The 27,773-nt window shown below is 40.0% G+C and overlaps 1 long non-coding RNA gene across 1 annotated transcript; it reads right to left on the reverse strand.

Annotated features, from left to right (window-relative positions):
- Positions 1–203: 203 nt before the first annotated feature.
- On the reverse strand, positions 204–27,773 carry LOC125642057 (uncharacterized). Its single transcript, XR_007358258.2, has 3 exons — positions 27,587–27,773; positions 24,981–25,052; positions 204–309 (listed from the first exon to the last, which is right to left on the reverse strand). It is a non-coding gene; the product is annotated as an uncharacterized LOC125642057 (long non-coding RNA).

Here is a 27,773-nt window from a genome sequence, read left to right on the forward strand (position 1 = left end):
CAGTAGTTACTCATCGAGAAAAGCCATGACTTAGATTCCAGGGGGTTCACATAGTGAGATAGAGAGTCCTGCACCACAGACCATATTTAGCAATTTAATTTAACCAGTGGAGGTTTGAAGGCCAGGGACAAGTTAGTTGCCATTCATTTTTGGAATATACCACACCAGAAGCAGGCCCAACAATAGACCCTACTCACTCTGTGACATGCCTTGACATCTCCTTCCATCTTCTTCTCTAAACAATGGATGCCCACTTTCCTCCTGAGATGTCTGTTCCCACACAACTGCATCCACAGTGATACTGCTTGCCTAAAGAAAGATAAACCAGTTAGCTATGATGATTTTACAGGGGTAGAGGAAACATTCAAGGATAATTGTGGATATGAGAAGAAAATGGCAGGGCCATATTTTCAGTATTGCAGGAACTACCCACCATCTGACATGCTAATAATATCAGGAATGATATACTTTTGTGCAGACTGGCCAGCAGATGGCTTAGCGGGGAATATATATTCCCTACTCTACTTTCCTGTACACTATATCTTTGCCTCATTGACTATCCAGCTATTTTCAAACCTCATCTGAAAACATGTCTCTTTCCTCTTGACTATCTCTCTTTAAATCTCACTCTCCATCTGCTATCAGTTGTGATTTTAGCTTTATAACTATTATTTAACTCTGTAAAGCATTTTGGGATACAGTTTGATGCACGAAATAAAGTATCGTGTTGTATTAGCTTTGTGTTTATAAAACACAGAGGCAAGAGCAAATCAATTTAAGTTTCTAAAGAATCAGTGCTTGATTTTATGCATGATTATAGTTTTATTGTAGATTTGTTTGTTTGTTTTCTTGCAATAAAATTGATTTTAGACAAGATCATTGTGCCATATGCATAACTAGTCAGATAAAGACCTATATAGTTATTTAGGCACCACTGCCATCTCAAAGTGCCCTCAATAAAGCTTAATAGACCACATACTGTAGCTCTGACAAGTTAGACTTTGATGATTATTTAGAGTTGCCTGTTTTCTTTGTTCTCTCTTAGTAAGAGATGTCACACTCATCACAGGCTGATTGGTACTTTCCACTGAACAAGGAGGCAAATTTGCACTTGTTATGTAGCCATTTATAAAGATTTCTGAAGGGTGGAGAATTGGAAATGAAATATAAAGAATAGTAAATTAAAGGTATGAAGTAACCCGGCAATAAAAACATAGACACTGAAGGGGAATTTCTTCAGAAGAACTCTAGAAGACAGATTTCTACACTAAGTATCAAATAATTTAGAGACACTAGAATAAAGATCTGAAAAGACATGAGGTCAAACATTGTCTTTTAGACTAATGTAGCCATTATCCTGCTAAGACTATTTAGGGCCTCATTCTCTTCTGACTTACACCATGGTAAACTGTTAATAAACCCATAGACCTTGATACTGTTATACCAGTCAGATAAGGGAATTAGGAATTCACTCTTTAAGATCAAGCTGATGCACTTATACTGGCCCAGATTCACCAGTGTGCTCTAGCAACACAAAGCAGCTGTAAACTCAGTTTCACCAGCCGGTTAAGCTTGGTATACTGCTGCTTTGTGGACCGGAAGGGTACTAAGTAGGCAGAGTGCTCCTGGTGAATTTGGCCCATAGAGTATAATTAGAGGACTATATGAGGCTGATCCACTACTGTGTTACTTTGATTTTATGCCACTGGAGTAAGTCAGTAACTCTAATGGAATTGCACTGGCATAAAACTAGAATAATGCAATGAGAAATTAGGCCCACATGCATTATCTGGTTGTTTTTCACTTTCTTTTCCCATGTATATGTGTGCCAAAGGTCTCCTGGTTTTCTATTATTTTGTCTGTGAGATCTGTTGTTGCTATTTTAAGTTGACAAGACCATGAAAATATAAATTCAAAAGAGAGAAAAAAGATGACCAAGTTGGAATCTGCATTTGTAATAAGAGTACTTAATAATATCCAAAGAACAGCTCAACAACAACAAACTAGTGATTCTGCATTTTCAAAATGTCTTTTGATTGGTTGATTAGAAACTACATCTGTTCTAACAGCAGCTTCATGAACTGGAACAAAATGCCAGACTTCAAGATATACACACATGAACAAAATGATTAGAAGATCATTTATCAACAAGACTGGTGCAATACCATACAATGGACTTATGGGATAGATCGACAAAGGGACTTGGTGCTCAAGTCCAAGATCTAGGCATTACTGAGATCCTCAAAACACCTACTCAGCGGCCACTTAACTCGGTAGGTGTTCACCATGTCACCTATGTTTCTACCAGTAAGCTTGTGCATAGCTGCCTCAGTCTAGGTTCCCAAACACTATCTCACACCTAAGCCCCAGCCAAAGGAGGTGATGATAGACTCATGGTAAGGGTAGTCTCCTGGGATGTGAGTGACCTGGGTTCAATTCCCTGTTTTAAGCGATGATGAGAAAGAATTTCAGCTTCAGTCTCCCCCCTTCCAGGAGACTGCCCTGACCACTGGAATGTTGAATATTCTGATGCAGGGCTCTCAATCTTTCCTGTTGAAAGTGTTCCACTGTGCAAAAATAACTAAATAGTCATGTGACATTATACAACATATTCTTTATGAAAATATGCTTCTGGTAGGAATATGACATAACTCAGATATGTTTATGCAAGATAACTCTTGTAAGATATCATTGGAAAGATTATGATTTACTGAATATGATTATCCTATTTGTATGCATGTATCATTTCTGTATCTGAAATTAGGAGTATTGACTATGTATCTATATTTCAGTTATGTTACTTTGTGTGATGCCCCCTTGCTAACACTTCAGGTACAACAGTGAAAAAGCCTAATATTGCTGATGGACCATCAGCAAGAGACAATGGACTGTAAAAGAGCTTCCTGTGAATGTGTGGGTCAGCCTTTGAAGAATGGCTACAGGGGCCCTACAGAGGCATGTGACCATGTCACCTGATACTGGAACTCATCTTGAATTCTGTACTTTTCCACGAGAAGCCGGGGGGGGGTGTCAAACTAGGAAACAAAGGACTCCTACCTTATGCAAATCCTATTTAAGGGTGGGGAGTGAGGTAATCCTGGTCATCAGTTCTCCCCTGCTACCCCCAAGATGACTGCTGAAAACAACTAAGACTTAACCGGGGGAAAGAACTGGACCCAGGCTGGAAGGGATCTGGCCTGTGAAGATGATTTTTAGAACCACATTTAGGGTGAGAACTTATATGTAACCAGTTTCTTTAGTGTATTAAGCTTAGTTTGCATGCTCTGTTCTATTTTCTTAGTAATCTGCCTTGTTCTGTCTGCTACCTCCTTAACTACTTAAAATACACCTATTATAGTTAATAAATTTATTTCTGGTTTATAATATAACCAACTTTATGTGATTTCTAACTGGGGGGGGGTAAGGAGTTGTGGATACCCTCCTCCACATTGAGGGAAGAGGCGAATTTCATATAATTTTGGGTTTGTACTCCAAAGGGGGCGGGGGCAGGCAGCGAGGTGGACATCTGAGTGCTGGAGCAAGTCCCTTAAGCTGAGCCTTCCCAGAGTGGATCTCTGTCTCTCTGTGCAGCTGGATGTGGCCCTGCCTGTGTGCTTGGCTGGAAAAGGCAGGGGAGCCTAGCCCAGAAAGACCAGGTAAAAGGGGGCCCAGATTGGCAGAATAGTCTGACTCAGTGGCGTTCCAGCAAACCAGGTGACATCCCAGGGGTCCAGCCTGTCACAAGTCATTAGGGCAGAAAGAGCATGAGAGTGATTCTATGGCCCAGGGGTAAGAGTACTTACCTGGGAGGAGGGAGACCCAGCATCCAGTCCCCCTGCACCACTGGCTATTTCAATATTTATCAAAAGTGGACTTGTTTCAACAGTAAAGAGAGACCCACCCCAGAATATCCCAGTGGTTGGGGCATTCTCCTTGGAGAATGGGGGACTTGAGTTCAAATCCTTTCTCCACATCAGGCAGAGAGGGAACTGAAGTCGGGTTGCCTACATCCCAGCTGAGTGCTCTAACTACAGAACTAAAAGTTGTAAGGGAGGCTACTCCTGTTTTTCTTGCCAAAAAAAATGACTTAGGCACCTGACTCCAGGAGAGAGTTCATGGCTGAGAATCCCAAATGGAGATAGGCTCTTCCCTCCAGCCAAGTCACAGTGAGATGCAGGGCTTAGGCCACAGCCCTCTCCTTGGCATTTTCTACTCGCTAGCTTTGGCCTCTCAGCATTCTGGCTTTTGTGAATCCCATTCTGAAGCACCTAAGTTCCCTATACAGTGTAAAGGGAGAGATGGTCACCTAACCCAGAGCTGTGAATTCCACTCAGTAGCAGGGCACCTAAAAATTTGGTGCAGCAATGCTGAGACACCCACACCAGAATACCTACCATTACACAAGTCATGATTTCAAAAAACCTCAATTACTGGTCAAGGTGCTTCCACCCCCAGATTACGTTACAGACAACAAAGGAAAGGAGTTTCTATTCTTAATAATGTTTTGATTTTAGAGAGAACATACATTTACCTTCTGGTAATTTATTTCTCTAGTTTTAAGTATTTGGGGCCAGATTGTACCCTCTTAGTCATACTGATGATTCATATGAATGATCGCATTAACTCATTATTGACTTCACTGTGGTTACTTATGGGGGTAGGTGCTTATTAAAATGATCAGAGAGTTCATTATCTGGCCTTGTGCTAATTGGTACCCAAGTGAAACATGAGTTCCAAATCCACTGCTTCCTGTTTTCACACCTAGCAGTACTACTCTCTCAAATAAGGAACACCCTTATAGAACCTTCTGTTTCCCACATTCCTTCCTCTTCTTGTTAGACAAACATCACCCCCATAATAAAGTGTTGTCCTGCTCTTTCAACTAGTCTAATTCTAGGAAATACTATTATTCAAAGTGGGGACACACGCACTCCTTTATCTGGTTTTATCAGTGCTTACTGTCTATTTCTTACCATGAAATTTTGTTGGTCAGAGACACAAACTTACTGCTGAACATATCACCCCTGACTAGACTGTGGAATGCTTTTTCTGGATACACTACCATCCACCCATCATGTTCTGAAAAGTCACAGTGCTGAATTCACCCTTTAGCCTACACAGGAATCCAACCTGTATCGCTCTGTTATGACAAAGTCTGCCAGAAGCAAAGATGCTGCCCACTGCCCAAGTCTACTAGAAAAGCACAGACCCATCTAACCCAAAGAGGGCCAGGGTCAGGCTCGCTGTGACATGCACTGGTTCTGTCCTCATGCTGTTCAGGCAGGCCCCAATGGCAGGGTTCCTGTGGAGTCCCAGCCATTTTGAAAAGCTACCTTCTGGAAACTACCTTGTGGAATCCCACAGCAAAGGCAACAGTGGTACTGACTGCTGCCTCCCTTTCTCCTGGCCAGGGATGGCCCTGATAGGCACACAGTATGAAATTTCCACACACAGACCCCTTGTTCGGTGGAAGTGAATCTGCCCATGGAGATTAAAATGTATTAACCAAAAAAATGGGAGTGGCATTGACTATTTTATTCAACAAAACCATAGTATATATTCCTTCTTACTTAAAAGAAATCTAAGACCTGAAACTTACTGCAAATACAAAAGAGCATTTCATTGTGAAAGCATTGTTAAACCATCTTAAATTATTAAAGTTGGGAATCTGACATTGTGACGCACTCTAGCCATTGAGAGTTAAACAAAATGACCCTTAAACAAAATGATAACAAAAAGGAAAGATTGCTTCAGAAATATGAGAGGGGCAAGCTCGTCTCTGAAGACTGTAATTTTTCCTCTGACTATTCAACCAGCCCTCTCATAGTCTTACTGAATAAAAGAAATATCAGATCTATCTAATGGCGATGTAATCATAACTATTTTATATACGGTAAGTCTCCTCTTACTTGGGTGTATTTTTTTTAAAGAATACTGATAAAGGGATACATGCAACCATACTTATCCTCCCTTCTAAACAACATTGTATGCATTCTGAGACAGCCACAGAAGGACAGAAAATCAGATTTATTTATTTTTTAACTGTCACTTGTATTTCTTCCTATGTGTAGGATTTCAAGGAAATGTCTCCCGCTTCTGGGAAAAATGAAAGCATGAAGAATAAAAATGTAAAACCAACAAACAACATCTGTTCAACTAATATTACTGAAAGATTCCACTACCCAAAGGGATTAGCAACAACTGCATAGTATGTATCAATATTGACATATTCAAATTATCCAGCTACATGCAGAACGCTCCCTGAGATAAACGTCAATACTTTCATAAGTTAATTCTTCTTTGTGTACATGTACACGCATGTGCACATATATAAAGATATATGGATTGCTGATCTTGCTAAAGGAATTTGAATATTGTTTATTGAGTTGATCTTTTGGAGTGGCAGATTACTAACTGTCATGGCCCTTTACTAAGATCTCATTTAAACAATTAAGTAATGTCATATAAGTTATAAACAGTGGACTGCAATTTATGGACTTTTGTTTGTCTGGCTATTAAGACAACTAGGGCTGGAGACACTTTATGATCCAATACATAAATTAATTATATGGAAAAGACAAGTGGAAAAAAAACAGGTTGATATCTTAAATTAAGTAAATTTTGTTATCTAGAATGTTTAGCTCTAGCATTTCAATTTAATTATAGCTAAACTGTATCATCATTAAATTAAAGCTGAAAGCAATTAGTTCTCTGATTCTTACTTCAAGAAGAAATACTATTTGCCTGCCAGGATCACTGAAGAATACAAACTGCTTAATATTATATCTTTTTTTAAAAGTGTTTGCTACCTACCTATAATTAAAACTGGAATATAGTTTGGTTTTTGTTCTGATAAATTCTCTAGATTGAGCCTGATTTATTTAACTCTTAGCATCTAAATATCTTAGTCCTGCTGGAATGGGTGAATTTCTCACAAACCTTTCAAAACCAGCCACACAGAGAACCTTAAATGTGGGAACCAGGAACTCCAGCCTTTCATGACTTTTCCCCAATAGATTTCAAGATGGAAGATTTGGGGCATGCCAGGACTAACCATCTGGCACTCCTTGTGCCCACTGTAATTTTAGAAGTCAGGTGCAGAAGTGGGAATGGGGCAGCCAGTACAGGCTACTATAGCACTCCTTTAGGGAAGTTTAGCCTCTCTTTGCCTGAGTAGCATCTGACTTTACAATGGTCTCATTGGTTTCAATGAGATGCCTCTCAGAATAAAGTACAACTCAACTTGAGTAAGTAAGATAGAATCTGGCCCATAGTTATTTTACTGACATTGGAGAAGGGAAAGGCTTGATATTCATTTCTCCATTTGGTTTTCTGATCCTGAGAGCAAGGTCAGAAATGTAGTTATTTATCCCCATTAAAGAAACACTTGAACACCTGGATCCACATTGCTAAAAATAATTAATAACAACCAGGTTTCATTGTGATAGCTAATGACCTCAGAGTTGTGGATTCACCTCTAGACCATAGTGACCTCTTGCAATTCCTGATACACTTGTTACTCTTCTGTTCTTTTTGTCAAACACATCCTCACATCCCTTTACTCAAAGTTCAGTAGCATACTATGACCATAACCACCACCTATTGCTTTCTATAATTCAAACAGAAGTATTACAATGGAATGGGCACACCAAGCATTACATCTTCTTGGTGATTTTGTTTATGAGTACGCAGTGGTGGTGAAATCAAGGGGGAAAATTCATTTTTTCAATGTTTCCCCTTTTTCAAATTTGGAATTTGAAATTTCAGTGAAATTTTGAAAATTTTCAATTAACTGTACAGTTATTCAAAAAAATGGGGAATTTGGGGACTCAACGATTCATTGAAAATTTCCTGGGAGGAGGGGTTGTTTGGTTATTGTTTTCCAATTTATGAAATTTCAAAAATTTCAGTCAGCTCTTTGATCCAAGTGTGCTATAAGTTTGACATCTCATATGTACTCTGTTAGGAAATGATATCCCTGCTGCAATGGGGACCATTGTAGGTGACCAAAAAGTCTTGCTTTATCTTACGCCAATGGTGTCCACAGGAGAAAGCACTACTAATCCAGACAACAGCATGATGTTTTAGGAGTTAGTTCTCAGCCAAAGTCCAGAGGCAGGTTGCTGACACACTATGTCTGTATGGAGGAATTCAGAGATCACATTCTCTCTTGTCCTTTCCTTTGGCGTTCTCAGCCTCTTTCATTGAGCCCATACTGCTAGTGCAGACTTAGCAAGGGACAAATAACAAGATAACACAATGTTCATTGAAGGCTCTGGTGTGAACACAAATCTCCTTCTCTAAATAGGGTTGCAGAGGTTTTGGTGTAACTCAAATAGACATCAGTTTGGCAAATCTCTCTGTCTATTCCTTCCAAGATGTTTTAACAGCAGCAACTCAAAAACTACAGTCCATACAGGATAGCTCTTATAGTCCCTCTGTGCTGGCTTATGGTCTGTGCAACCTACAGTCTGTCTCCCTTTTGAGAATAACATCCCATTTTTAAGGGTTTGAGCCTCAATAGGCTCTGCTGCATGTCTAACTACTAAGATGTTGAGAACTCCAAAGGAAAGGACTAATAAGAATATAATCTCTAAATTCACCTGCCCTACTTGCTCCTCCATACAGACATAATGGTTCATCAAGAAAGCAAGGAAACTCAGGGGAAAATCAGTTCAAAATAAAAGTTCTAAGCATTATCTGGTATTTTGAAAGAAAATTTGAGGAAAATATGCTCTACACTTTATTATGAATGGAGAAAAGATTTTATAGTATATAATGCAGAATCCTTTTAAAGGGCAGTCCCATTTTCACACTCTAGGCCCGGTCCTGAGTGCCCTCAGGTCCCAAATACTTCAATAAGAGTTGAAGACATGCAGGCCTTTTCAGGACTTTGCTGGTATTATGGCACCAAAGTCCTTATCCGAGCAGTCAAATTGGCACTTAGTTGACCAAAATGGCTAATTCATGTCTCAAAATTCAGAACTTAGTCATCAGAATTTGAAAATTGGACCCTGTGACACCAGTTAATTTATAAAATTAATTTAAAACAGACCTGAGTTTACTCTTCATGGCATAGAATCATGCAAATTAGTAGCATAATTACTTACCAGAATTGGGACAAGACACATGGGCCATCTCTGCCCAGTCACTGTTTCATTTAACACTTGGAACTTTCTTATGTTTTGATTAATTCTCTTTTGGACTATATTCCTGGCTGAATGAGTCTTCTGTGTATGCCTTTCTATAGTATGTCAGACTAAGGTGACCTGCTGTTCTCTCAATACTTGAGTGCAACAAGTTCCGCTGAGAGCAACAGGAGTTGCACATATTGAAGGTAATATATGCTCCCAAATCTCCTCTTTTCCAATGAATATAAATATAGGGTTTTGTGACAACTTGACACCTCATCTTCAAACCTCCTGCTAGAAGCCAACAAACTAATAAAAACAGTCATTTGCATTTGGTTTTGTTTTCTCAAATCTCTAGAGCTTTTGATATCTTTTCAAGGAGCCAGTTTTTATTTATATCTGTATAAAAAAAATAGCATCTGCTTTCTGCTTTAATCCATTGATGAAATGACTACAATCGCTCTTCCATGCTTTATGTCTGACAAGTAACTGCAAACTGAGTGTGAAGAAAACTGCTTCTTGCGGAGTGTCGACTTTCCCATCTGTGTATTTGGTGTCTCCACAACATTTCTCTCCCCCTTTTTTAGCAGCTTGGTATTTATCTCAAAAGTTTTCATGGATGTGCAAGAAGCAGAACACATTTCAATTAGTTGACTGTCATGTAGATAAATTGGAAAGATGCAAAAAGTGTAATTTATAGTGTGATTTAAATTGGCCAAAGAAATCCAGCAAGCTGATAGGCTGATGAATATTGTAGGCCATTTCTTTCACTTGGTAATTAACAACGTTAATTACCACTTGGTAATTCACTTGGTAATTAACAATGTTAATTTAAATTGGGTATGGGTCCTGCTTTTGAGCAGGGGGTTGGACTAGATGACCTCCTGAGGTCCCTTCCAACCCTGATATTCTATGATTCTATGATTCTATGAACGTGACTGGATACAATTGGAATGATTCTCACCAGGCCCAAGGCCTGGCTCCAGGTGAGGATAGTCAAGTAAGAGAAAGGTTGCCCCATAAAATCCAAATCCCAATAGTTCTGCAGTGGGAAGAAGTAGATATGCCCAGAAGAGAAAAAGCTCTACATGAATGACTTTCCTGTTTCCAACATTCAGATAGTCCCAATTCCCAGAACAGTCCACCTCTCCAGTCAGGGACATGCAGGCCACAGAAGTTAGACAATTCCTATAGTGGTCACTACCAGGTAAAGAATGCCTAACGTAGCATAATTAGCTATCTGTTATGTACCAGTTTGAGATACTTGGAAGAAAAGATGGATAGAAGTACAAGGTATCGTTATTCTGCAGCTGCCTGAAAGGGGATTTGTGGAAAAGGGGCTACGTTAACATGAAATCCCTACCTGTGAGATGTTATCATAGGATAAACATTAAGCAAAACTGTATGATGGGGTACATTGCGAGATGAAGATTAAAAATAAAATTTGCCACCAGGTGCACGGAGACATAAAGGTTTGGACTCTTGGACCACCCAGAAGGAGCTCCACCCAGATTGCAGATTTCCTACTTTGGAGGTTTAGAATTTGAAGGACCATTGGCTGGCTCCTGAGGAGAGAGGGAGCAGGACCACAGAAGGGTTAATGGAGCTAGACTGATCAGGAAGGGAAGCACTGCTGGGCTCCTACCTGGGAGAAAGTAGAAATGTCACTGAACACTACTCCTATGTTGTGTTTACTCATTACATAAAAGGTAAGCAGTTTTTCAAACCTAAGTGTCAGGGTTTGTCAATCATTGGGTTTTGAAGAGACTTCAAAGGGGGCTCAAGTGTTAATAAAAGCAGCCAGGATCACCTGATATTCACAAGCAAATGCCCTGAGAGGACAATTATAAAGGTAAAAAGGCAGTAAGAGCAACCTAGAGACACCGGTGTTGAACAAAGTGTGTGCCCAGAAAGGAGCAGATTGTAATTTTCTCCTGTGGTAAGAAAAATTGTGTGAGTTGAATGCACTTTTATGTTCTCCAGAAGGCTTGTGGAGCTTGCGTGTGTACCAGTCCTGCAAATTCCAGGTTGATTAGGGAGTTAACTTCTTTTATCTTAAAACTAAAGCTTCCCCCCAAATACTGCCAATAACTCTGCATTTCAATTCTCTGCAGTATACTGAATCTGCAAACGGCTGATTATACATATATTAAAATACTTCTGTTTATCTACATTGGCTAAAATTCCAACTAGTGGAATAAACAGCAGCAGCTTATCAGCCTGTGCAACTGAGGCATCCCTAACCAAAGAATTCAAAAGGTAATCCCCAAAAGCAAATTATTTGTATATATACATATTTTTAAAGACACTTAAGCATGTACATATTAAATTAGTAACATGAGTCATCTATAAGAACCAGGTGAGATTAGATTTAAATCTGTCACATCACTCAGTCTCCTTCTCCATACAGCGCAATGCCAGAAAATGTAGTGCAGCAGGTGAGGCTTAACTAGTGGCATAAGTAATAGTTGCCTCAGAAAGCTGCCTTACCATTCCCAGGAGTGACTTTATAAGGGTTTTGCTGTGGTCACCACAGCTTGGTGAGTCCACAAGAGGATTGCAGCCAATTAAGGCCAGTTCTGACAGCGAGGGGCTTGAGGAGGGTCCCTGCACAGCCCAGGGCCCAAGGCACCAGGGTGCAAGATGTGAGGAAGGCTGCAGTCGTCCTTGAGCGGTGGAACAAAGACCCCAGCTAGGACTGCAAGGAGGAGGACAAGTCCCCAGATTCAGGGGAGGCCACACCACTGCTGAACAGATCCTGTCCAAGGATGACTCCCACATTCCTGGCTGGTGAGTGAAGGAGCAGGGCCATGACAGTGGAGCTGCAGAGGGCTCTCTTCACAGCCACAGGTCAGTGACACTGGATCCCTGCAGCCGCAAGGTGCAGTGGGGAGGCTGTGGTCCATGCAGGGCAGAGCAGAGAAGAGACCCCTGGCCAGGACTACTTAGAAGACATATATTGGAATTCATGAGACTTCTTGATATTGACCTTATCTGTCAAAAAGGTCACCAGCTGCAACTAAGAGTAAATTTTTGCATTTGTCTTCTGGGATAATACTTTATGTGCTTACCACGTATATATGCTGCTTTCTTTAAGATAGCTACTTTTTCCTTGGGGCTGCAAGTAAGCCCTTCAGAATAACTCAGAATAAAAAACAAATAACCTGCTGACATACTGATCTTTCACAGTTATTATATGGTTCTCCGAGGTTAAAATTGTTCTAGAAATTATAATCAGTTTTAGAAGGCTCTGCCATTAATTACTTGTGTGACTCTGAGTTTTTAAACACTGAATTACAGTGTTTACAGATCTTAGTGATTAAATAATTCAAAGTGTTTGCACTATATAACATGTTTGAAGGGGAGAGAAAACTATGGTAAATACTTTGAATTCATGAGCAAGCAGCTCATTAGCATACCGTGATATTAAATATTTATTGCTTTCTCCCCCATAATCAGATCATTTAAGATGGGTGCGAGAAAGCCCTATCCCATGTTGAAGATGGCAATGTTTTATTCATGTGCACACTAATATTCACTTTAGGTCAACCGAATATAAACACATGATTAATATTTCATTAATGAAAAAGTATTTTCTATTTTGCCAGTATTTTCTGGCATGTTTTCTTTGAAGATGATAAGTTAGATGCTGTAGTTATCCTGCACTGTACTGTACTGGGGTCCTCAAAAATGCATGATCAATATACTTTTTAGTTCCTAAAAATCTATTTTTTTTCTTCCTAAATTGCTTCATGGAAGTACAGATTTTATTTTTCTAGCTAAGTTAGCTCACTGACACTATCAGTCTCTTAGCCACCCAATCAATCTCCAGTGCAAGCCCTTACTTTGCTGCACAGGTTAACAGTAGGTGCACCCATTGCCTGAACCCCTTTCAAGCATCTCTATATAATATCCAGCCCCTGTCACTTACAGAAATGACAAGGTTTGCTGTTCCCAAAGGAACAATATACACACAGCTAGATTGGTACTACTCAGGATCGGGTCCTTTATAACCTCACAGCATGGAGATATATTTATAGTGAAACAATCATAAGTGGATTATCAAAGATTAAGATTTAAGAGATACTAAGAAAGGATAATGGAATGAGAAATGGATACATATAAAAGAAAACATATAACATGCTCCAACATGAATAGTCTACACTAGAACCTCATTTATCCAATCACACTGCTAGAGGAAGAGGGAGTCAGCCACCTCTTGCAGACAGGAGGCTAGGCTGGGAGTAGACTGAGTGGACCAAGGCTGCGGAATATGTGCATCAGCACCTCCCACTGGTTATTCAAAGGCTGTAATGTAACACAGCTTCACACTATATTCTATTTCTACTTCTTCTCCATAGCCCGAGGCATCAATTCCCCTTTGCAGTATTCCCCCAACAGAAACGATTAGAACCACATTGCCAGGGAGCTGAGAAATGTCACTGGGTTTCACAGAGCTGGTGTGGAGGCAAAGGACCTCAGTGCAAATGGTCCTGACCTCCCAGAACCTGTGTGGATTTCAGGCATCTACAGGATTTCGGGGGCAGTCCCCACTGCCTGTTCCACAGGACAGTACACCCTGGCCCCAATGGAATGCTCTGGGAGAAATCTCCATGAGGAGAACCTAGCAGAGTTTTCCACCCTCTTTATCCTCCTCCCTTGGGATTTCCCATAGAAGAGGGAACCAAGCTGTAGAGATGGGTGAAGACACGGGAAAACTGAGATAGACAAAACAGTGTTGAAAATGCTGGGGGCTGCCTGGAGTCCTAGTTACACTCTTCTCTCTCCTCTCACCTCCCCCACCCCCTGCAACTCCCCAAAGTTACCAGCAGTTGAGCTGAACTAGTGGCAGTAAATCCTGGTGTAGATAAAGCCTATGGGTGTGACGTGCCAAAATTTGCTGAGAGGGAGACCTAATGTGAGGGAGTCAGGAGAATTCAAAACAAAAGATTATAAAGTCCTGGCAACAGGTGGAATAAATGCAACAACAAGAGGCTTCATGGCCTGGGTCCGTAGCATGCTGTTATGTAGTGTGAAAAGCGGGAGGGCAGGGGAGATGTTGGGTCACCCGAGTTAATGGCTTAACTACCGTAGGCAATCTCAGAATGAAATATTTATGGACTTATACCTGTGCTACAGCTGCTGGCTTCTGAAAGAGTGAGTCCAAAACTGGCTCTTTGCCAGCCTTTGCAGTGCTACTGTAAGGGCTGTTTGGATCTCAGAACACAAAGAACCCCACAGAACACACTGCCCCCATGCTGTCTCCAGTCTTCTCATTTCCATTTAACTCACTGTTTTCCAAAACTCCAGAGAGCTTCTTTTCACCCAGAGCTATCAGCCTTTATGCCTTTTTAAGTCTATGTCAAATATAAGTCATCTTCTCTTCTTCTTCGTCCCCCATTGGCTAACAGTTTCAGAAGTATACTTTGATTATTTATTTTTGCTCATCCATTAGAAGACGAAAATGTCAGGAGCTTTCTCTGTGACTATTGTCCTGTCTTTGGTTCTCTTGCATTCCTTTTTTCCACATGAACATGGGGGGAAATCTGTTGTACAGAATTTACCAGGCATTGTGCTAGAGTGTATTCATTAGTCATCCAATAAAAATACCAAATGACCAGCTTGAGATTGTGTGTGAAAGCAGCATGGCCCACTCTAAGAATTTGCGTATCTTTAATGACACGTATTTTTTCCTATTTACAAAAATGACAGTTATAATTGGCTTTAATCAGTTAGTTTCACACTAGCAATTAATACAATTTACCACTCTTTAAACAAAGCTCAAATTAATATTCCCCTGATAACTCCATTTGTTCTCTTCAGCCCAAGAGTGGTACAACACTCTTATGGTGTTAGCCACTTGAAGTCCATCTCTTTCATCATGGTTTGAAGGTCTCTTCTTCAGCTGACTCAGTCTCCTTTCTTTCCTGCTGAGAAATGGCTCAGCAAGCCTTCTTGTGGGAATTCTGTGTGCCTGAGTGAGGCTCACCTGGCTATGCTTCTCCCACTCTTTCTGCAGCCACGCTGGCAATTATCTTCCATCTCTCATGAGGACTACTGATCCTCTTTCTGAGTATGAGCTACCTCAATAAAAATAGCATAGCTGAGGCAGCATGAGCTAGCCACTCCAAGCCCGTACCCATCCAAGATGCTAGGTACATACTCAGGGCAGCTAGCCCTTCCTGCTGCTCTGTTTTTAGCATGCTAGCTCAATCAGAGTTAGCGATCATATCTCTCCTCAAGCTGGAATTTACACCTCCAGCTCTAGTGTAGACATACCTCTCTCTGGGATAGATCCAGCCAGCTGTGACTTTCCTGGACTGATTCCCCAAGCCTTCTGATTCGCTCTCTCTTCCTCCTCCCCTCCCCCCAACCACACCCATCACCTCCCAAGTTGCATGTCCTCTTTTCACAAAGGACAGGGGGAGGTCAGACATCCTAGATCCCTTGTTTCTTTGCTGTCCTTCTATAGCCTCTAATCTCATTCCCATTATGTCTGGGGGCAGAAGGTCAAAGGGCCTCCAGCTGTCATCTTATTTGTAGTCTTTTCCATGTCAGAGTCTCTGGATGAGAGAGAAACCTAGGCAGTTACATAAGCAAAACAAAAAAAAATTGTTTTCTAGTACAATCAACAGATCAGGTATAACCTGTTCCCTTTCTTCATTCTGTCACATCCTAGACTGTTCTACAAATAATGCCATGACTATAGTAAACTAAAGGCCAGCTAAATGTTTCAGTTTGTTAAAAAGTATAGAGTGAGGGTTTTAAGTCTGCCATTTTATGCCCTTCCTGACTAAGTGAAGCACAAAACCTAAGTGTATATTTTCAAGGTGCTAAAATGAAATAACTTAAAACATGGCTGGTTAAAAAGAAGGAAACTGAACTTCCAACAACAAATGGACCAACTTCTGCTGTTGCAGCACTGAGTTGTCTCCATCATTACCCACCACAGGAACTGAATGCTATTTGCCTGATACTGTAAGTATTTCTGAGACATCTCATCAACCATGACACTAAGTTTTTCCATGTGTGTAACTTTGGAAGACAAGGCCATTCTCCCTGCTCATTCTGGTGTGCCGATTTTCAGTGGTGCCATTATTCTGAAGCTAGTGACAGCATATCATATCTATACTGTTGTACATCTTTTAGGCGCAAATTACTTTTGATTAAGTACATAGGTGAAGCTTTCACACAGTCTGGATATTCTAATTAGAAAAAGGCTTCAAAAAATTGAGGCACTAAGCTTCTTTGTGTCATCAGAGAGCAATTGGTATTTTTCAAATAGACCTTACCTACACCTTAATGCCTGCTGCTTGGAGGGGAGTAAATATGCTACTTCCTGTAAAAGGATGTAGCAGATTGTGCTGCTATACATCATCAGGGAGGTCTGGGCACCTCTGCATCACTCCCATTCCAAGGCACTGGACTAAATCCGGCAGTCCAGCTTGCACACAAGTTACATTAAAAAAAAAAAAGACATGGGTGGTGTCTTTTTCCAAAAACAGTGTGCTAAATATGTGTCAAGAAATGGGGGATATTTTGGTTTTAATGGTTCAGTTGCCTCACCATGCCTGTCAGGGTGAAGGGGCATGGTGAATAAGCTATCTTCTGGCCCCTAGAGATGGTCCCTCTAGATTAAAAGTGAGGCACACTGGCAGAGTAACATGGGGAACTTGCAGCGCTGCTGCCTGTGGAGTGTCTGTTCTGTGGATAAACAAAGGATTTAAGTCTCCGCAGCTGTCAATCCAGAATACAAACTCTCTAGTTTGAGCTGGAAATTCACATGAAACAATTTAAAAACAAACAAAACCCCAGGAAACAAGCACATAAGTGGATGCTCTGACAGTCACACACAGAACTTAGATATACATGCTGGTTTCAAACTAGGTGGTAAATTTGCATTAAATTTTGTGCACCAGCAAAAAAAAAAGGGGGGGGGGTGGAATGAAGAATTCACCGCATATACAGTTACATTTGGTTTTTGTTACTGAGAACTCATGAGGGTAATTACCAAAATGCGTTCTCATTACTAGACAAAGCTTAGCAATTATTAGTTTGATTTGATTTGCCCCATTTTGGGCTTAAAAGACAGAGCACACCTTGGGACACTAGGAGAAATACTGCTGTGATAATGCCAGCAGAGTCGATGTAGAAAGGTTTATCTTTCTAACAGGATTTATAGGACTAGATACTCTGTAGATGTAGTATAAGAATCATTAAGTCAGGTATGCATTATGGGCAAGTGAATAGGGAATTGTAAGAGAGGTTATGATGGAGGCTATTAAAGAGATCATGCTGTGTGTTATTAGGGTGTCTGGTTATTATGGTTTATCAGTAATCCTTTGTATTTTACTGAGGATTGACAAGAGTTTCAAACACGACTATTGATTTTGCATGGCCAGCATGAGACTTCTTACATGGGCTTGATTCGCAGGAGGTGGGTGCTTAGCACTTTCTGAAAATATCTTTAATGTGTCCCAAATTTGGCACCCCAAAATGAGGCATGCAAAATCCCTGGTCACTTTTGAAAATCTTGGTCTGTGCTTTTGCTGTGTGCAGTGTGCCTCACATTCAACAGAGACAGTCAAAATCCAAATCAAAATAAAGACAGGCCTGCTCATTTCTGAAATGGACCCAAACCGTGAATGCAAATCTGAAAGAAGATTGAACCTGAAATACAGCAAACACTTGAAATTAATCATTTGCTGCCAGACATATTCATGCACATTTTCAAATGCATCTGGCCATTTGCCCAACTAATTTTGAAAACCTAGCTCCTGTTATTGCTAGGAAAAAACTGTTTAGGTTGAAATAAGGCTGTCCACAGTTCTGATTTTAAAAGATGGTAGAAAATCTAAATCTGGAAAAGTTTAGGACATACCTAATGCATGGTTCACTGTATACAATTTATATACTGCAACATGCTGAAAATTCCTGTATCACATGAATGCTTATTTTCATTTCAACTGCTTAGAGATGAGGAAAAAATATTAGTTATTTTCATTGAATTTTTTATTAAAAATAAAGAGGAAAAAGCACTGAATAAAGAGCAAATTTACATAGATTTGACACTGCATAATGAATAATGCATTAATACTTATCTTTGGGAAATCCTAACTCCTCGACCAAGGGATTAAGTAGCCTAATCCACAACATGGAGGTACGGGGGGGAAAGTTCCTACTTTCTTCATCACAGGTGGAAAATAAAACATATGTCTTGAGAGCTACTTGTTTCATAAGCAGAGACTTCTCAGTTGATCAGTTTCTGGTGAAACTTCAGAAGTTTGAGATATTTATTCTGACCAAGTGAAAAGGTTTGTCAGGTTTCAAGACAGAACCTTTCCATATGAAGAAAAGGTTTGTTGTTTTGTTTTATTTTTTAAAAATCTTCAGCCAATCAGCAAGTAGTATATTCATAAAAGAACTAATTTTTTTTTAAATATATACTGTTATCATGCTTTCTGATTGGCAGTCAGGGGGTTTTATTGCATTTCTATTATGTCTGATTTTGATATAATTTGTATGTGTATCTACTTTTACAAGAAGGATTTAGAATGGTGAAATCTCAATCTGGAAAAATGTGAATAACGATTAAACATAGGATTTACACCCATGTCACTAAGACGAGAGTTCTGTGTATTTTATATGTGCCCTACTGCCTGAGCATCTCCCAGTTTTTACAAAAGTTAGTCACACAAAACCCCCATGAGTTAGGGAACTATTGTAATCCTCATTTTACAGGAAGGGCCAAAGGCACAGATTGTGGCCTCTACTGCTACCCTTATTCATGTTGAATAGTGTCTTCCTTGACAGGAATTACTCGTGGAGTAATGTACTACTCATTCTCAGTAAACAATAATCAGGCCTTAAAGGCCGATTCTAATTCTCTTATAACAGTGAGTAGCATCTTCCTCTACAAATTTCCATTTCCATACCTGATATGAAGATCAAAATTTAGCCCAAAGTGATTTGTCAAGGTTACATGGGAATCCTTGAACTCAGATCAACTAAGTCCCAATCAAATGCCTAAAGCACTAGGCCATTCTTCTGCCCTTCCTAGCTTAGGTCAAAATTTCCAAGTTAGACAGCTAGATCCATATTTAGACACTGAATCAAAGTGGCCTGGTAACCAGAAAGGCTGAGCACGCAAAACTCTCCCTGAAGCACTGGGTGCTCAGCCTCACTGAAAAGTAGGTCACTTTGATTTAGGTGCCTACCTTTAACTTGAAAATACTGGTCTGCAGTATTTGGAATAAGTTTTTAAAACATGGCCATACCTCAAATTGATCATCAGTTTGCCAGATTCAGGGCAGCCCCTGCTTAGGTGCACATGATGCGAGGAGGAACAAGGAGCTTCTCCCCATCTTGCAGGATCTTGGTCAGGATCCCACTGGGGAATGCAGTCCCCACTCCTGCTTAGCACCCCTCTGGGCACTAGCTGTCCTGGGAAGAGGATGGATGCAGAAAGGTCTAGGCACAGAAAGAGCAGCAAGCTGGACTCTTTTCAAGGATAGTAGAGCTACTTTCTGGCATCATTCCCTAGGAGGATTTCTGGATGATTCATGTACAATTTGTGCTGATGGCGCCACCCATAACACAGCCCCTCAGCACTCTCCGCAGCATGCCTGAGGGCACCAAAAGGAGACTCTTGTCCTATAAAAGGACATACCAATAATAACAAACACAAAGTATAAACAATGTGCATAAACAAAGTACAGTATATACTCTACTGTATGTACACAATATGATGGGTTGATGGTCTCCATGAGTTATGACCTTAGCTCAAGCTCATGAAAAGTATCAGATCATCATGACATCATGACTTTCACTAGTAGATGGCAAAACCCACCAGGTACTCACTATCTAGAAGATCTAAATAACTTGTATTTATCACCTTCCATGCTGTAGAACGTTTCTATCCTCTTAATCCAATCAGAATGCAGCTTTTCAATAACATATAGGAAAGGGTTGTACCAACTGCATTAGCATCCATAGTGAAAAAAAACCCATCCAATTCCATGTCATTAATCATTTGGTTTAGAAGGAGTGGGGGGAAAGCTAAAGGAATAGAAGGTTATGACAGGATAAATGCCTCCTGCTTTGAAAATAAATGTGTCTGCTTCACCCTGATGCTTATTTTTGATAAGCATACCAGCTTTGCCTCAGTAGGTGTCTGGCAGCAGGACCATTACCCTGTGACAACGTTCTATTCCATAGACATTATCCTAGTGGAGAAAATATGATTAATTTAAGAACACCAAGATGCACAATTTGCCTCAAAAACTGACATACACACACACACACACACGTATTCCGGTGAAGGGAAGCATAATAGAAGAATTACAATTTACTAGTTATACAAAATAGAGTGCAATTAACCACTTCATTCAAGGGGAAGCATCACTAGCTTCTTTTAACCATAAACTTTTCTAGGGTTTCTCAAAGAAAATTGTTTGTTTTTTTCAGACTCTTATGACACGTGTGTATCATCACAGCATTCATATCAGTGATAAGCATCTGGATCAGTGAGACACATGGCTAGGTTGTGGGATTTAGCACAGCCCTGTACTGGGGACCCATGCAACTGATGGATCAAGCCCCAGCTACATCAAAGAGTAAATTTCAATATATGAACCACCCTGACAACTCAGTTCCTTGGGGACAATGCAGATCACAAAGCCCAGGATGAGGTATGAGAGCGCTTGGGACAAATAATTCTGTTGAGGGGACCCAACTATGGAATGATCTTCCAGAGGAGATAAAGATGAACCCAGAGTCTGTCTTTAGGAAATGTTACAAAAACCTTCCTCTTTGAGAAAGCTCAGAATTCCAGCACCCTCTTTTATTTCCAATTCCCTCCCCATTCACCATCCCCTCCACTACTAATCCCATCTCCCCCCCAAAAAAAATAATACAGAAAAAACCTACCCCAAGCAGAGTTTTGAACCCCAAAAGGAAGAAGTGCCAAAGACTTCATGGAGCCCACTAGGGACTTCACTGATGCGATTGTTCTTGCATGGAAGGTGCTCAGATACTTATGATGGTGGACAACAGTATAAACCCCTAAAATAGAATCATAGAAATTTAGGGCTAGAAGGGATCTCAATAGATCATCTAGTCCATCCCCCTGCATTGAGGCAGGATTAACTATACCTAGACCATCCCTGACAGATATTTGTCTAACCTATTCTTAAAAACCTCCAACAATGGGGCTCTATTAGATAAAATAGAATCTGTCCCATAGTTGTGGCTCCAACTCAATATCCATTATAACTTCCATTTCATAAGCTCAAATTCTCCTTGTGGCCTGAAACTTTTTACATGTGGTCTCTGCCAAAAAGGTGATTTTTAAATTACTATTTAAATTATATCCATTTTGATGAGAACCACATTAAAATCTGCCAGGTGGTCAGGTTGCTGTACAGCTAACCCTTCTTTACTGATCATCTTCAAATAGTAAAACTTCAGCTTGTGAACAACCACACTATTCATAATGGTCCAATCCAAATCTCTTTAAGTCAATGGAGACACTCCAATTGATTTCCGAGGGCTTTGGATCAGGCCCAATACTATACTATATTTTTTTACAAACAATTCTGGGTTTGTTTGGTTTTTCTATAGACAGAGTCATCTATGTTGGCAGACCAAAACAATCCCGCTTCCTAAACCACCTAAGCATAGCAACTCAATAATTGTGAAGGTGAACACCACCTACTCACGTATGCCCACAATAATAAATGATTGAGTTGCATCTATATCAATGTTTTGTCATAATACAATTCAGTTGTTTTAATCTTTCTCACAGGAACTCTGTTCCCATCTTAGAAAATAAATGGCTTGGTTTTTTCTTCATCATGTATCTTGCGGCAAGAGAGACCAACTGGAAACATTTTATTCCACTGATATTTTGACAAATTCATCATTGGGGCGATGGGAAAATATTTTTTTAAATTTCCAGTAATGGGATTTAGTACTTTCTGATGCTTACCAGGGGCCCAGATCAACTTTATCATACAGAATCCGGAAGACAGAAACAAGAAAACTCCATGTATTTTACTTCACTAATTTTCACATGAAGCATCCCTGGGGAGCGTCTGAAGATTTTGCAGTGGGTGAAGATTACCAGCCCCATTGCAGATTCCTGGAATCCAAAGGGAAGGTAAAAGAACTGAACTCTTCTAACATTCAGGGGCACCTGTGCTGCCTTGTGGATGAACAACTGTGAAAAATAATGTGGCATTATTCCTTGACTGATAAAAAGGGATGACTTAGCTCCAATTAGACTACAGCTCAGAACAAGAGCATATGAAATATGCCACATAGTTTAAAATACCTTCAGGCAAAATAAAGGGTGATCATTTCACACTCACATTGGCTATACACCAAGGTTACTTATTTGACAATAGGAGCTATCCCTGATATACACAGGTGCTAGTGAGAGAAAAATCAGGCCCAAGGGGTTCTTAATTAAGTTTTTTTTAATGTGTTTTGCTAATGTGATTCCGTTGAATGAGCTACAATAAGCCACATAGTAATGCTAAGCTGTTTCCAGACTGAAAGTTTTCTGTACTTCTTACATATAATTCCCCTGGGGACAGATATAGCCAATTTGATAGCTGCTTAGGCTAGACATATTTATAGTCTTGAGGAAAAACTTACAGCTACTGTACACTGGCCCTAGTCTTCTCCAGCAATATTTGCTGTAGGCTACAGTTCAAAGGTGATTTCTTTGGAGATTTAGCAGATGCAGGAAAGCAGCTGAACATAAAGTGTGGCAAACGAATAGAGAATCAAGAGGTAAAGGGATAAGAGAGGATTATTTTGTGTTGGAAAAGGTCATTGCGAAAGCATATTAAAATGCACAACAACAGTAGAGAACAGCCATAGGATACCTCAAGACAAAGCTGTTCATATGCAGTGTCAAGCTGAACGTACACTTAATGAGAAGCAAGGGTGAAGGTCCTTTGAGGCTTCTTTGGGGAAAAAATGATTAACTGTTTTAATGTAAATGCTGACATTAGCACAGAGTTTTACTAAACTGCTTAGAGCTGAGAATGATGTTTTTGGCCAATGTTTCATCAGTTAGATCTTCTTTGTTTTGAAAAAGGAATCTTCCATCAAAAAATGAAATAGATGAACCAAGGGCAATACCTGAATTAAACATGTCATCAGTTTCTCATTTTCCTGAGAGAAGAGCACGCTGGCAGAGAATGATAAATATGATAGAATGAGCTTTTAGGTTACTGTTTGTTTGGGGTCTCCTCAAATGAGAAGACTCCCCTACCTTAAAACAAGAGGAACATTCAGAAGCATTTCAAGTGTATTTCCTCTATGAAGACTTGTGCAAAATTCTACCCAAGTTACCTGAAGCAAATAAGTGTGCAACAGGTACCAAAATACACACTGAACTGGGGAACAAAGGGTTTACCTGCAACTCAAATTGCAAACAGAAAACAAAGCATGTCACACTGATTCAGCTGTCACTTCCATCAGTGTAAATCAGTGGTGTTTCTAATGAAGTGAATGTAGTTACAACATTATGAAGCCAGCTTATATGAGGAAACCATCAGATCCTGTGATTCTCTCAGCTTTTAGGCCTTCTTCCCATTTTAGTTTTGCTTGAGTAAGGATAGCAGATCTGGCCTTGTAATTCTTTCCTCATAGCTCAGGTTCTCTCCTGAAGGACAACTAGTGGTCAGAAAGCTGTGGCACACATTATTTTCTTTTATTTAATATTTCCTTTGTTTTTCATGCTAATACAGGGTATAAAATGAGGATGGCTGCAGCTGCAGAATATTAACAGGTAGCAGATGATGTTAGGTACACAATTACACTCTGGAGACACTAGGCAAAGGCAATGTGTGATGTGATATGAATTAAAACTCCTTACACTTGCTCAGAGCTGTACACTCCCACTTAGCAATGTGTAGTGTAAGGCAGCCTAAGTTAGTGTAACGTACATGCCAAAGAGCTGGAAGAAGGCAAGAAATTGCCTAGTTTAATTTTCACATTCTCACAGGCTCCTGTTAGTTTATTTTGTTGTATTCCTCCCTTCCGGCCCCTTGGCTTGCATGATGTTACTGACACCTCAGATTTCACTTTATTAACAAAGGGCTAGATTTCACACCACTTATACTGAGTACCATTCTGAGAATTCACATTCAAGTCTATTCAGTGCAAGCACAGGCTCCAGAATAAGGCCCAGAATAATACAGTATGCAGCTGCTATGGGTATTGGAGGCAATGGTGCATTATAATGCTGGCTTTTATTAGTACAGTAGCAAGCTGAAGAAACTTGTGCAATATTTTCAGTTCTGTTATTTCTTTTTGATCATCAGAGATTTTGCACCCAAGTTACTCTGCTGTGGCATTAATACTTTACAATAGCTGTTTTCATCCTTTCAAACAGTGACAGTAACCCCAACTACATAAGCCATTACTCAGAATGTTGTGACGAGAGGGCATTTAGTTTTATATACATACCAGCAGAAAATTTTACACAGAAGTTGGTGGTGTGTGTGTTTTGAAGCCAAATCTATTTAAACATAGTTTTTAACAATACTGTATTTTACATCCATTTTGTATTAAGTTTCAGCATATTATATAGGGTTAAATTTTCACTGGGACTATGCAAGTAAACCCAAAACATTTTATGGAGCAAACAACCCACCTTCATGAACACAACTGCATAATTACACAGGCACACAAAAGGACCAAGGTACAATAACATGTTTTCCTTGTGTAAATGCTCATTTTTGCAGGTTACTGTGGATGAATTAGTGGAGTGCTAAACACTTGACCCATAGTGTCCCATGGATAAGGGTTCTGTGAACCAGTGGGCCAACTCACCAGCCAGGGCATGAAATGAATCTCCCATCAGCAGCAGAAATTCAGTTTGTTTCTTCAGGGATATGTTGATTTCTGACAATCAAAACAGTCCAACATTAGTCAAACAAATAAACCAGCTCCTGCTACCTGGCAGTTTTCCAGATCCTTTCTCCTAACCCAGCTTTCTTTAAAAACCACTCTCCCACCACCCCACCCCATCCCACCCCCACACACAGAGCTGCTTGCTGGTTTATTATCTGAGGATCAAGTGACCTGAAGATTATCATCCAATTCCTGGCCCCAAACCCATCACTTGGGAGGCGGCTAATCAGTTACAGGTAGGGTTAAGACTACATCCCTTAGAGGGCCATCGTGTCTTGTGCTCATCAGTGCAGGTGTAGCACTGGTAACAGCTGTGCAGATTCTATATTATCTGACATGGTCATCTCAGCATTTCAGGAAGATTTGGGAATTTTTATCTTTGTGTTTGAAGTTTAGTCTGTAAATTTCTGAGCCGGGTTCCTCTCACTCCTGTCTAGCTGTACAAAACCTTGATTATAGTCTTTCTGCTCTTGTTATGTAATAGTCATGTGGGTAGCAATAAAAGATTAAACTTAGGTGGTAGCTAAGCTTAACCTAAAAGGCCACCCAAGCTGGGACAGGTTCAAATCCCCAGCTGGTATAAGTCAGTGTCGCCCCACTGACTCTTATGGAGCTATGCTGATTTACAGCAGTTGATGATGTAGCCAAGAAGATCTTTTGACTAGTGTTAGCCAAGAAATAGATTTTCAAGTCCAGGAAAAAAATTTCAAGCTTTTGGAATCCTTTTGTGCCAAATTGAGGCAAAATCCAATATTTCAGAATGGTCACAGACACGGAAATCCACAATATTTAATTTTGGAAACATCCAAACATTCCCACCCTAGGAATATGTATCCAAAACAAAATAAAGCTCAGGAGTCCCCAAGCTTCTGGACTCCATGGAAGCCCACCTGGCAGGCCGCTGGGGAGCTGAAGCTTCTCAGTTCTGTAGGCTGCCAATGAGCCAGGTAGGCAGGGACATGAGCTAGCAGGAAACCTGGCAGGTTTCTGATGGGAACCTTCATGGTTTCCATTGAAAGATTCATCAAAATCATCACATTCCCACTGAACATTTCTGTTTTGATGAATTGAATTTTCCAGTGAAAAGCCATTCAGCTTGAAAATTTCCAACCAGTTCTACTTTTGACATGCTAGAATGTTCAGTGAAAAGGTCAGTCTAGCGCTGGTTTTCAGCAGTACTTTGTGAAGGACTAAACAACAAAGCAGCTTTCCAGGGTGCAAGAGAGATGAGTTTTTCATATTTACTATTTTTGTGCATAATCCCAGCACAGTGCTTCAAAAACTCAATTTCTATTGATAAGAGAGTACATTTTATTTTGATATATGCGGCTACATGTTTCAGCTTTGATTTAAGTGCAGGCACTTGTACAGGAAATCAACCTGTCTCAGCCTTAGAGAAGTTGATTAATTGACATTTCCTTTGCTGAATTTTTAGCCCCTCAATTCTGTGGGATTTTTCTTTCCTTGCATAATGGCTTTAATGTTTCAGTTTGGAGCAGTTGGAAGGGTAGACTATTAACATGTATCCTCCTCACGAGCTTTTAAAACATTATTTTTGTAGGTGTCCATTCAAATAATGTTCCACACACTTCATTAAGAACAGATCTTAACAGTAAAATTGTGCATCCCAAGCAGCTAACCCTTTGCCCGTGTGATTATCATCTACATTTTTCAAATTTTCTTTTTAAAAAATGGGGATCCAGAAGTTAACAGCTGTTTCAGCTACAAAAGTATTACACATATTGAGAATCTGTTTACACAAAGCTATTATGATGTTTGTATAGACAAAAATCTAGTTGCTTAATTAGCTCTGAGAGGCATGTACAGCAGACTAGATGTTGCCTGGCTAGTATTCAGAAGACTGCAGGTTTCCAATGTTTTTTCCTAAGGAAATGCTTTTTAAGAAATGAATCCCCATATATTAGAATAACTACTTTACATGTGGCTCATCAAAGCATCTCAACAGTGAAATGTCCCATTTACCATTCTGCTTAATTAAAATCCACCTTTGAAATATCTAATTCCACAATACTTGCATTTGGTGTTAATTAGCTAACAAACAAACTAAAAAATATTTATAGAAACCAAAGCAAGCAAGTGAAGAATCACTAATCTCATTGGATTTAGTAAAAAAGACCCACTGAAAACTTTAATTATGGATTAACACCAAGTATAGCTAGAGATTTTTCTACTGACATAAATTCAGGTGCTAATATCTCATGAAAATAAATAAGGTTGGGACAATCCAAATAGATCATTGTTTTCCAGAAATATGTGGGTGCTCCCATTCTCTGAAAACAGGGTATGGAGATAGACTGACACTGACAGTGGCCAGAGTTTGTGGGTACCAATAACATACCAGCAACTAATACAGGAAACACAGGATTTGCTATACCAGATCAGAACATTGATCTATCTAGGCTAGTATCCTTCCTCCAGCAGTGTCCAGTCCCTGACAGAAGCACATTAAACCTCAACTCAAATGCATGGGAAAATTCCTTCCAGACCCAAAACTCTTTGCTCACCCAAAGATTGCAGGTTGGATGGTCAGTATCTCAGGTAAGTGCCTAAAAATGAGTCTTGGGTTTCATTAAGTCTCCTTCTCGTTGGCATTCAGCACCATTGTTGTAGCATAATGGAGAGGATCAGAAACACAGAGGTGAGAAGGAGGAAAGATGAATGTAGACCAAGGACAGAAAGACATCTTTCTCA

The sequence above is a fragment of the Caretta caretta genome, chromosome 9 (assembly GCF_965140235.1).
Source record: "Caretta caretta isolate rCarCar2 chromosome 9, rCarCar1.hap1, whole genome shotgun sequence".
Taxonomy (NCBI): domain Eukaryota; kingdom Metazoa; phylum Chordata; order Testudines; family Cheloniidae; genus Caretta; species Caretta caretta.